The sequence below is a fragment of the Myotis yumanensis genome, unplaced genomic scaffold, assembly GCF_028538775.1.
Source record: "Myotis yumanensis isolate MYYU_CA2020_CCGP unplaced genomic scaffold, mMyoYum1.0.hap1 SCAF_2, whole genome shotgun sequence".
NCBI classification, from domain to species: domain Eukaryota; kingdom Metazoa; phylum Chordata; class Mammalia; order Chiroptera; family Vespertilionidae; genus Myotis; species Myotis yumanensis.
Window position 1 is genome coordinate 101,854,932 of NW_027223753.1, and position 13,041 is coordinate 101,867,972.

Consider the following 13,041-nt stretch of genomic DNA (forward strand, 5'->3'; position numbering starts at 1 on the left):
CTGCATGTGTGATGGTGGGGAGACTGCATGTGATGGTGGGGGGACTGCATGTGATGGTGGGGAGACTGCATGTGATGGTGGGGGGACTGCATGTGATGGTGGGGAGACTGCATGTGATGGTGGGGGGACTGCATGTGTGATGGTGGGGAGACTGCATGTGATGGTGGGGGGACTGCATGTGTGATGGTGGGGAGACTGCATGTGTGATGGTGGGGGGACTGCATGTGATGGTGGGGGGACTGCATGTGATGGTGGGGGGACTGCATGTGTGATGGTGGGGAGACTGCATGTGATGGTGGGGGGACTGCATGTGTGATGGTGGGGGACTGCATGTGTGATGGTGGGGAGACTGCATGTGATGGTGGGGGACTGCATGTGTGATGGTGGGGAGACTGCATGTGATGGTGGGGGGACTGCATGTGTGATGGTGGGGAGACTGCATGTGTGATGGTGGGGGGACTGCATGTGTGATGGTGGGAGACTGCATGTGATGGTGGGGGGACTGCATGTGTGATGGTGGGGAGACTGCATGTGTGATGGTGGGGGGACTGCATGTGATGGTGGGGGGACTGCATGTGATGGTGGGGGACTGCATGTGTGATGGTGGGGGGACTGCATGTGATGGTGGGGAGACTGCATGTGATGGTGGGGGGACTGCATGTGATGGTGGGGAGACTGCATGTGTGATGGTGGGGGGACTGCATGTGATGGTGGGGGGACTGCATGTGATGGTGGGGGACTGCATGTGATGGTGGGGGGACTGCATGTGATGGTGGGGGACTGCATGTGATGGTGGGGGGACTGCATGTGATGGTGGGGGACTGCATGTGATGGTGGGGGACTGCATGTGTGATGGTGGGGGGACTGCATGTGTGATGGTGGGGAGACTGCATGTGTGATGGTGGGGGGACTGCATGTGTGATGGTGGGGAGACTGCATGTGATGATAGGGAGACTGCATGTGTGATGGTGGGGAGACTGCATGTGTGATGGTGGGGGGACTGCATGTGTGATGGTGGGGAGACTGCATGTGATGATAGGGAGACTGCATGTGTGATGGTGTGGAGACTGCATGTGATGGTGGGGGGACTGCATGTGTGATGGTGGGGGGACTGCATGTGTGATGGTGGGGGGACTGCATGTGATGGTGGGGGGACTGCATGTGATGGTGGGGGACTGCATGTGATGGTGGGGGGACTGCATGTGATGGTGGGGGACTGCATGTGATGGTGGGGGGACTGCATGTGATGGTGGGGGACTGCATGTGATGGTGGGGGACTGCATGTGTGATGGTGGGGGGACTGCATGTGTGATGGTGGGGAGGACTGCATGTGTGATGGTGGGGAGACTGCATGTGTGATGGTGGGGAGACTGCATGTGATGATAGGGAGACTGCATGTGTGATGGTGGGGAGACTGCATGTGTGATGGTGGGGGGACTGCATGTGTGATGGTGGGGAGACTGCATGTGATGATAGGGAGACTGCATGTGTGATGGTGTGGAGACTGCATGTGATGGTGGGGGGACTGCATGTGTGATGGTGGGGGGACTGCATGTGTGATGGTGGGGAGACTGCATGTGTGATGGTGGGGAGACTGCATGTGATGGTGGGGGGATTGCATGTGATGGTGGGGGGACTGCATGTGATGGTGGGGGACTGCATGTGTGATGGTGGGGAGACTGCATGTGATGGTGGGGGGACTGCATGTGTGATGGTGGGGGACTGCATGTGTGATGTTGGGGAGACTGCATGTGATGGTGGGGGGACTGCATGTGTGATGGTGGGGGGACTGCATGTGATGGTTGGGGGACTGCATGTGATGGTGGGGAGACTGCATGTGTGATGGTGGGGAGACTGCATGTGATGGTGGGGGACTGCATGTGTGATGGTGGGGAGACTGCATGTGATGGTGGGGGGACTGCATGTGATGGTGGGGGACTGCATGTGTGATGGTGGGGAGACTGCATGTGATGGTGGGGGGACTGCATGTGTGATGGTGGGGAGACTGCATGTGTGATGGTGGGGAGACTGCATGTGATGGTGGGGGGACTGCATGTGTGATGGTGGGGGACTGCATGTGTGATGGTGGGGGGACTGCATGTGATGGTGGGGGACTGCATGTGTGATGGTGGGGAGACTGCATGTGATGGTGGGGGGACTGCATGTGATGGTGGGGAGACTGCATGTGTGATGGTGGGGGGACTGCATGTGATGGTGGGGGGACTGCATGTGTGATGGTGGGGAGACTGCATGTGATGGTGGGGGGACTGCATGTGTGATGGTGGGGAGACTGCATGTGATGGTGGGGGGACTGCATGTGTGATGGTGGGGAGACTGCATGTGTGATGGTGGGGGGACTGCATGTGATGGTGGGGGGACTGCATGTGATGGTGGGGGCACTGCATGTGTGATGGTGGGGAGACTGCATGTGATGGTGGGGGGACTGCATGTGTGATGGTGGGGGACTGCATGTGTGATGGTGGGGAGACTGCATGTGATGGTGGGGGACTGCATGTGTGATGGTGGGGAGACTGCATGTGATGGTGGGGGAACTGCATGTGTGATGGTGGGGAGACTGCATGTGTGATGGTGGGGGGACTGCATGTGTGATGGTGGGGAGACTGCATGTGATGGTGGGGGGACTGCATGTGTGATGGTGGGGAGACTGCATGTGTGATGGTGGGGGGACTGCATGTGATGGTGGGGAGACTGCATGTGTGATGGTGGGGGGACTGCATGTGATGATAGGGAGACTGCATGTGTGATGGTGGGGGGACTGCATGTGATGGTGGGGGGACTGCATGTGTGATGGTGGGGGGACTGCATGTGTGATGGTGGGGAGACTGCATGTGATGGTGGGGAGACTGCATGTGTGATGGTGGGGGGACTGCATGTGATGGTGGGGGGACTGCATGTGATGGTGGGGGGACTGCATGTGATGCTGGGGGACTGCATGTGATGGTGGGGGGACTGCATGTGATGGTGGGGGGACTGCATGTGATGCTGGGGGACTGCATGTGATGGTGGGGGGACTGCATGTGATGGTAGGTGTATAGGGGAAGTCTACCCTTTCCATGCAATATTGCTGGGAACCTAATACTACTCTGAAAAATAGTCTTTTAAAAGAGGGCTTATTGCCCTAACTGGTTTGGCTCAGTGGATAGAGTGTTGGCCTCCGGACTGAAGGGTCCCAGGTTTGATTCCAGTCAAGGGCATGTTCCTTGGTTGCGGGCACATCCCCAGTAGGGAGTGTGCAGGAGGCAGCTGATCGATGTTTCTCTCTTATGGATGTTTCTAACTCTCTATCCCTCTCCCTCTCCCTTCCTCTCTGTAAAAAATCAATAAAATATATATTTTTAAAAAATGGCTTATTGCATTGCCTTACACAGCCTTCAGAAGCTAACAGCCTGCTGAGTATTGGATACAGAAACATGTATGACCATTTGAACTGTCACTACAATTATGAGGAAACTTCAGGGGGCTGTGGACACTTGAAGGGCTCTTACACTGGCATTAGGGAAGGCTTCCTGGCGGAGGTGTTGTCTCTAGTGCTTTAAAGGTCCAGGCAGAGAAGCAGGGAGGGCATTCCAGGCAGAGGAACCAGCAAGCACAAAGGCATCCGGTTGTGAGGTGTTGGAGGAGCAGCAGAAGTTGTGAGGTGCAGAGTGGAGGTGCTTGTGCAGAACTGAGTTGCAGGTGGTGGGCCAGAGGACTCTGCTACTTCCCTAGAGCCTCATGGAACTGGCCCAGAGTCAAAGTGAAGTATGGTTTTGTGGAGGCTCCTCTGGGCCACCGGATGTAGTCAGGGCCACTTGACCCTAGCTTGCAGAACTATAGGCAGCCCTACAGGCACAGACAGGGGAGTGGTGTGCTAGGCTCAGCTAGGGAAGTCCTAGGACCTGGAAAGAAATCAGATTTGTGAATACAGTGGTGCAAAAATGACACCTTTTGTTTGTCACTAACCCCTAATGGAAATGTAGTGTTTCCTTTCATTATGTATGCAGGCAACAAACCACAGTAGCATTAGCTGTGTTCACATCACATTTCAGATATCTCAAAATATCGCTTATGTTCAGCAGTACTTTAAAATCTCTGTGGGTGATAGACTTGTTGCTTGACTGTGTTATTAATTGTGTTAGGGAGGGTGGGGGTAAGGGGGAGAGATCAACCAAAGGACTGGTATGCATGCATATAAGCCTAACCAATGGACACAGACAACAGGGGGGTGATGACATGAGTGGGTGGGGGTGGGGGGATGGGGAGGAGGTAATGCAGCGATAAGGACACATATGTAATACCTTAATAAAGAAAAAAATTTTTAAAAATTCAATGGGAAAAATATCCTCATGAGAGAAAGAAAAAGAGAGAGAGAGAGAGAGAGAGAGAGAGAGACTGTAGATAAGAAGTGGATGGTTCAGCAGGGAAAGGGGATGCGTGCTCCATAGTGGAAGTACCTGGTAAGGGGGTAGGGAGTGAAAACCAGAGCACCAGGAAAGGAGTTGGCCTTAAACAGAAAGAGGAATGCTGTAACTGAAAAGGAGGAAAAGCCATGTAGAGGTCAAATGGAGAATAGAGATTGGAATAAAGATGGGCCTGCAGGGGCCAGTACAACCATATAGTTTTGAACTGGGAGCACTCACCCTCTTTGAGTCTGAAATGGGAAAGCTGTCTGTGATGGAAATGTTCATTATCTTGACTGTGGTGGTTTCACAAACACACGTTAAAACTCATAAAATTGTACACTTTAAATCATGCAATTTATGGTACATCAATTATACCTCAATAAAGTTGTGACAAATTTCAGAAAGAAAGAAAGAAAGAAAAAAGAAAGAAAGAAAGAAAGAAAGAAAGAAAGAAAGAAAGAAAGGAACCCACATAGTGCTAGACTTCTTTTCAGTATTTCTGGTAACTACAATTACAATGTAATTGGCATTTAAAAACCTACAGATTCCTCCACCCTGCCAAAGAGATCTCTGGCACATTCATGAACCCACAAAGATGTACATAGATACACAATGCACATATGTACATGTGAAACAAACACATGCACACATAAATGCACACACACAGAGATATGCATGCAAATGCACACACAGAAAAGCACGCATGCACACATAACACATGCATGCACGCACAACACATGTATGCACACATTCTCATGTAAATGCACTTATCTGGGTACATACAAACAGGCACATACAACATGTACACATAAAACATACACATGTACACATAAGCACATGCACATGTGAATGCACACACATATTCAGACACACACAAAATACACATATGGACATGTGAAAGGTCACACATACATGCACAGGGATGCACACATGTGTGCACACATACACAAACACACATACAAATGTACATATTCAGACACACACAAACATGCACATGTACATACATGTGCATGTACATAAGCATACATGTAGGCAAATGTTCATATACAGGTACACACTTGTGCACACAAAACCACACATGCATGCACAAATATACACATAAACATAGGCATGTATACACACAACACACATGCACTCGCACACAATGGTTGAGAAACCCTCTCAAGAGGAAAGGGAATACCAGCAATGTGACCCTGATCATATAATTTATTGTCTAGATCTGCACATTTGAGTGTGAAAGGGGCACTAATTAGGCTGGGACTACGGGCATAAACAGATTCTCCTGAGCATACTAGGGCAGGGCTACCCTGGGTCTGGGGCCTGCAGGGCATTTGTGCTCCTGTCTGTACTTGCATTTCTGTGGACAAGTGAGCCTGAGTGGGAGTGCATCTGAGGGGTGTGTGTGTGTGTGTGTGTGTGTGTGTGTGTGTGTGTGTTTAGGGGGTTCTAATCTCTTGTGCTTGGGTGCATGTTCAGTCTGGTCATTCTGGCCCTCAGAGGAGACCTTGCCCAGGTGTTTACAGGGGTGGCCAGTGATCTGGGAGTGGGGTCTGCCTTGCTTCCTCTGAGGGAGATAGGTGGGCTACATGTTTAGTCTTCTTGCTTCACCAAACTTGTCCTCCCTTCCATGATTATCCTCATTTTGCAGATGCAGAAACGAGGCCCAGACAGTTGAATACTTTGCCCAGGCCACCAGGGAGTCCAGCCATGGATGATAAGGGGCAGAACACCTGGTATTCTGAGCACCCTTGCGTGCCCTGTCAGGAGATGAGAGGAGGATGTCTGGGGCTGAGCTAGCAGAAGAGGCACTCAGCTTTAGTCCCTCTCCTATGTGAGTCCTATCATGACTCCACAGCACCACGTCTAAGTTCCACAGACTCATATCACTCCCTATCCATTCCCTGCACGCCAGCCACTCCAGCCACTAGCCCTTCCCTGCTCCCTCCAAGCGTCTTCACACCTCCATACCTGTGCCCATTCTGTTCCCTGGAGTGCTTGACAAGGAGTGCCTCCTACTCAGGGGTGGGCAAACTTTTTGACTCGAGGGCCACAATGGCTTTTTAAACTGGACCGGAGGGCCGGAACAAAAGCATGGATGGAGTGTTTATGTGAACTAATATAAATTCAAAGTAAACATCATTAGATAAAAGGGTACGGTCTTTTTTTTTTTTTTAGTTTTATTCATTTCAAACGGGCCGGATCCGGCCCGCGGGCCGTAGTTTGCCCATGGCTGCTCCTACTCATCCTACAGTGCCCATTCTGATTACCCAACACAGTGTTGGCATGCCCCTGCCCTGTGGTCCCTTTGCCTTCACACATCCCTGTGGGGTAGCTCTTATCAGAATTTATGCAGATAAACATCATCTCTGTTTTCCCATACATAGCACCAGGTACAGCATAAAATAGGCATGAAAAAATATTTGTCAAATTAACAAACAAACATGTTTGTACACTATGAGCCGCTTGAGAGAAAGGCTGCGTCCTTTCCAGCTATTCGGGTAGTAGAGTTTGTCCAACTGTCCAGGCTGAGGCCAGAGCTGAAGAAAGGAGCTGGGCGGTTATGAGAGCACTAGTTGGGTTGGTGTGGTCCCAGGCTGGGCCTGTGTACTGAAGCACCTGCTCCAGGTTCCTCTCTGCAGGCTCCTTGGGCAGAAAGGACTTTGCTATTGCTTCTACACAGGCCCCAGAGGATGCCCAGTGGGGCGCAGCTCTCTGCAGCTCTCTCACTCTCAGCCCTCAAAGCTCAGAGCTGGCCTAGGCCTCGTCCTCTTCTCAGTCCACTTATCAAGTCGGAAGTTCAAAGCTGGTCCAGCCTGGAGGGCCCACGGTTTATGTGCTTGTCCTCTCCACCATAGCCACCCGACCCTGTGCCACACTCCAGGAAGGGTGGGGACAGGAAGGGGATGGTGGGCCTGTGTCTGCCCCAGGGCACTGTCAGCTCTGTCAGGATGTATGCCTCAAAGCTTCCACCCTGAGAACTGTTTCCAGACTGATGCCCTGGGCTGGTATGAGCCCCCTGCCGAGGGCCTCGCAGGGCTGGGGGGCCGGGAGAAGCTGGCAAGAGGAGGGCAGGAGGAGTAGAAGCGTTCTGAGACACAAGTGCCCCTCAAATTGGGCAGAGTGAGCACCAGTCACCCTGTCACTACTGTGGGACAGGAACACCTCGGGGAAGTCCCCCACCACCTGTGGTGAAGGGAAAGTATCGGCTGATAAGGTCTGGGCAAGCTCAGTCTGGTCCAGCTGGGAGACCTGGCTAAGACATCTGCTTCCCTGAGCCTCAGTCTCCTAATCATGAATGGATACAACCTTTGTGACCACTCCTCGGGCCCTGAGACAGTGTCTGTTCATGGGACATCAGGCAATGTGTGCACCTGCAGGAAGCTTTGGGTGGTTTGTGTCTTCCTGATGGTCCCTTCTCTCTTTGTTGCACCAGCCATCCCCATCCAATTCTTTTTTTGGGGCGGGGGGGAGGCGGTTGTGGGTGGAGGGAGTTCCCCTCCCACAACCACATAATCTTAGCTGGACTTCCCCCTGTACACCTTCCTGCCCACCCTTCCCAGCATGGGGGTTGAAGAGGGAGCCTTCTCAACACGGGTCCTCTGGAGTGCCTGGCAGCTTAGATGGGCAAGAAGAACATGGAGAGGTGGTGTGAGGGGTCTTGCTGGCTACTAACAGCTCCAGGAGTCAGAGGAAGGGCAGGGCGGAGCCTGGACTAGAGCACAGGCTGCGCGGGATGATGCCATGGTAGTCAGCCTCCTCTCTTGCACCCCCACATCCAAACCATCAGTGAGTCCTGCCAGACCCTCAGAACATTCCAGAACCCAACCTCTTCCCTGACTTCTACTCCTCTCTAGCCTCCACATCCAACTATAGGCAAGTCCTGCACAATCAATCCTCAGAACATATCAGAACCCAAGCACCTCCCCTGCCTCTACTGCCAGCAGCCTGCCGCAGCTACCATTGCCTCTGCCTCCTGTCTCATCTACATCCCTCCTGCCCACATATTCCCTTTCACCGAAGCTACCTGAGCAACTATTTTACTAGTAAATAAGTTGCCTATTCTCAGTCTGGCCTCATTGTTTCCCACCATACCCAGGATAGGTTTACATTCCTTACTGTGTCTGTAAGACCACCAATTTTGGCCCCGGCCCACTGCACTGACCTCATCGTCTTCACTTCCTTTCCACATCCACTGTGGTGCTCTTCACTGTTTCTGAGCTCACTTAGGGTGTTCCCACCCCAGGGCCTTTGCACTGGCTGTTTCCTCTGTCTGGAGTCTTTGATTCCCAGGTATTCATGGGATTCCTTCCCTTCATTCCTGCAGGTCTTTTCTCAAATGTTACCTCCTCATAAAGGTCTTCCTGACCCCATATCTTCAATAAGCCCTGCTTCCCCAGTGCTATCAGCCCTGGTCTTCTTACCTGTGTATTTTTCTTCAAAGTACATTCTATGATATTAGTTTATATATTTAGTTGTGTGATTATTGTCTGGGGTCCCTGGTAGACAGGCTCTGTGGTGTGATGGGGGAAATGTGGGGGTCTGCGGGGGACGCGGAGCAAGTGGCTGCCCTTCTCTAGGCCTCAGTTTCTCTGTCTGTACTCTCAGGCCCGGACTGCCCTCTCTGGAGGCCTGCTAACATGATGTCAGTAGCTCTGTATCTCCCTTTGTCCTGGAGGGTTGTTGTGGAAGCAGAGGCACTGGGCTCCAGCAGAGGGCGCTTAGTCCTCCTCCGGGGCCCTAGCTCCCAGGTGTGGGGGATAGCATGCTACCGAGGTCTGTGTGCTTGTCAAAGGCCCAAGTCTGGGTGCCCTCCTTACCCTGCGGCCTAGCGTTGTTTGCAGCCTGTGAGGCAGCTGACACCAGGGCAAAGCTCACTGAGTGGTGGTGGAGTACCAGGCACGTCAGGACCCAGGGCATCTGGATCAGGGTTCCATCCTGGCCCATGGTTCCAGGCAGGTCCTGTCCCCCACCCTCCTCTAACCCCAGCCCCAGGCCTCCTCTGCATATAGTCCTGCTTTAAGGAAAGCAGGCTCCACTGGAGGGCACACCTCTGGCTGCCATGGTGGCTGTTGGTGGCCACAATTGCAGTCACAGGCTTGGCTCCAGCTGGCCCCTGAGGCTCTGCTAGGGGCGGCTTGCCCACTGGGCACAGCAGGGCTCTGGGAAGGCCCACCCCCTGCCCGCCTCCCCAGGGCCAGGCCACCGCGGGAAGGTCCCTGACCTTAGGGCTCGGGTGTGGTCACTCTCTTCCGTCCTTCCGGCTGCAGCCCTGCCTGGGAGGGGACAGGAAGCCCAGGTCTCTGGAAGGGCCAGACCTCAGCAGGTGCTGAGGGGCAGCCAGCCGGAGCCACTCCCTCCAGCTGGTTGCCAGTCGCCACTGCCTTCCACTGGCTCCCCAGGCCAGCCCCGAGCTGCTCCACCGGGGCCCTGGGCACCTCTTTCCTCCCCGGGGTGCCTGCCCTGCCTCCTGGGGTACCCACTCAGGTTCCACAGGAAAAGCCAGCATGCGCCCAAGGCCAGGGCACTGTGACACCCTGGGACGTGCAGAGCTCGGTGCGCTCCTGTAGGGGGCTGGCCCCAAGGGTCTTCCAGCCACTCCCCAAGGCCTGGGTCCTGTGGGCCTCTCCCTGGGCCTGGCTGCTTGCCTGGGGAAGCTGGTGCAGCCAGGGGAAAGGGCCACCAGGCAGACCAGCACTCAGAGCCTCAGCGCACCCCATAAGGTTCTCCATTATTGAAGTGCTCTGTGAGCAGGCCGAGCCTGGGACCCCAGACCAACTGGGGCGGGGGAGCCTCCCCAAGGAATCCGTCTCCCCAGTGCACATTTCAGGAGCAGCAGCTGCCCTTTGGACCACTTCTTGGAGGGGCATGGGCGCCCAGACATCTCTGGGCGTGCCCGTTTCCCAGTCCCGAGGGGAAGGTCCTGAGAACATTGCATTAAGGAGACAATACTCTCAGGTGTCTGTAATAGTGCAGTTTTCAAATCTCAGCCCCTGAATTCTGCACTAGGGGCTCTCCTAGTACAGTGCCTGGAGCCAGACTTCCAGGGTTCAAATCCAGGCTCTGCACCTTACCCGGGCAAGCCCTTCCCATCTCTGTGCCGCAGCTTCCTCACCTGTGAGATGGGGCTAGCAGCCAGCTTTGCAGGGTTGTGGGGAGGACTGAGAGCCAGCACAGGCTGGCTCTGTGAGTGGTAATCATGGTCACTAATGATGGCGTATTTGACTCAGTGGGCCTGAAACCCAGAGAATCAGAAAGTTGAGAAATAGGGTGGTGTGAAGCATCCAAAAAACATTTGGCCCCAACTCTTCTCTTTCTGGTAAGAAGGGGGAGTGAGAGGCCCAGCAGGTTGAGCTGTAGTAGGCTGTGCCAGACCAGGACCATGGTCTTGGAGACACTGACCAGCTGGGTGGTGTGGGTTGCTGACTGCTCCAAGCCCCAGGCTCCCTACTTGAAAAATGGGATTCAGGCGCCTCTCATTAGCACTAATGGGGCACATTCAGGGCAGGGTGCACCACACAGGAGGAGTTCAGTAAATGTGGGTGGCTGCCTCTCCTAACTTTGTCACACAGCAAAAGAGAGGCTTGTGTGGGGAGGCCTGGGCCAGGCCATCCTCCTCTACCCAGAAGAGGACAACGACAGACAGCTGCTGTCAGGCCATCTTAGAAGGGTGCCCAGCAGGAGACACAGCTCTTTATGTCACTAGCAGTCCCCGCTGGGCCTGGGCACAGTCCCTTTTCCAATGACACAGTTCTCTTTCCTGCTAAGCCTGCCAACCCTTGAGCTATAAGAGGAGGATGGGAAGTAAGTAGTGGGAGGATCAGGAAGGCACACCAGGAGGGGGTGCTCCTGAAGGCACAGGTTCAGAGTAGGGACAGGCTCAATGCAATGAGATGGGGGTTCCCAGGGTCCCAGGGAACTTCGTGATCAATCTCACTAGACCCACAGTGTACCTAAGAGGAGCTGAAGCCAAGGAGGCTGAAAGACTTGCCCAAGGTCTCAGGATGAAGGGGACTGAGTCATGTGTCCTTCCCAAGAGCAGTATATCCAGACCAGATTCATTTCTGCAGACCTCTCTGTACCAGCATGGAACAGCATGAAGATAAGTTTCTTGAGGTTTTTTTTTTATTAAACAAATAAGTCTGGTAGTGGAATTTTTTTATTTAATGCATAAACATATAAGTCCCTTTATTAGAGAAATTGTACATATTGATGAAGAGGGTCAATGGTCACATCTATGGGTTAATTCTTTAAAAATCAGAACCAATGATTAGAATAAACTCTAAGTTCTTTGTTACATTGTGAAGTGTCTTGTGTAGTCATATTCTATTGTTGGAATGACAGCTTGTACAAATTTCAAGAAAATTAGAAGATACATATGAACACCAAGTTCTCCCCCTCCTTCTGCAACAGTCTCAGTGATTTTCTTCATCACCTCAGCAAGCCTGCATGGGTGAACTGAACACATAGGAGGTGGTGGGAGATGAGGATGATTTTCAATGGTCACTGTTTTCTTCAGATGATCTTGACTGATGTCTTCATACATGTGTTCAACTGTTAAAGGCTGCCATTGCTCATTGTAGCCAAACAACCATAGTTGTGGTGTCTGATAATATTTATCACAAGTGATATAAAGGTCATATGTTCTGGTTTGCAAAATAGCATCTTCATTTCCAGCATCAGTTTTAGCTTTACAAGCTTCTACTATTTTCCTTGTGTCTAGGGTAGCCTCATCTGTTTCCAACAATCCACTCTCTTCATATTCTTCCATATCTGCAGCTTCTCCTTCATCTTCCTCTTCCTCCTCTTCACATAATGCTGAGCAATCTTGGAGTTTTATACTATCCTTGCTTTCCAGTGTAATCTCCTTAACTGCTTCGGTTATTCCTCTAATACCTGTGTTATGATAAGTATCTACCCATCCTCCATCACCATCACCCTCTTCCATGATAGCTTCCAATTCATCTGAATATTCCATCTGCTTGCGCTGCTTGTAACATGGCACATTTTTGGTGACCAAAAATTGTTTGCCCGTTGGTAGGTATGCCTTCACTTTCAATTCTTCCCCTGTAGCCCATTGCCATGTTGGACAGTGGTGAACTAAGTGATCTCCAGCTGCCACAAACTCTTCTGGGGTGATAACACCTGTTTCCTTAAATTTTGATTCCTTGAGGACCGGGGTCAGGTACTCAGCCACTTCCAGTGCCTTTCCCTTCACTGTGTTAATCATATTCTGCATCCTGGGGCAGATGGAGCTAATTACAGACCACATTACTGAAGGTCTATGCTTGCAACAAGGGAGGAGATGTACAGCTTTGCTTTGCTCTTCTTTGAGCTCCCTGGTTCCTGTGCTCAGCTCCACACCCTTCAAAGGACTCTGAGATGGACAGCAATCCCTGGAGACTCCATCCCAGGAGATGATGGAGGGCTCAGTCAACAGGGGCTCCAATTGCTGTCCTTAATTCTCTGCAGGACTGTCTTGTGGCAGGAGGGGCAGAAGAATAGGACTGGGTCCCTTGGGAAGATAGGACCCAAACTTGTGAGCGAGTGCCCCATTTTAGTTATAATGGGTGTGAACAAGTGGGGATGCCCATTTGATGGGAATCTTCATGCATCATTCGTTTAAAAGTCACTATTGACC

General features: G+C 52.3%; 1 pseudogene; it reads right to left on the reverse strand.

Moving 5' to 3' along the window:
• Positions 1 to 11,528: 11,528 nt before the first annotated feature.
• On the reverse strand, positions 11,529 to 12,639 carry LOC139002009 (ubiquitin-like-conjugating enzyme ATG3 pseudogene; annotated as a pseudogene).
• Positions 12,640 to 13,041: the final 402 nt, after the last annotated feature.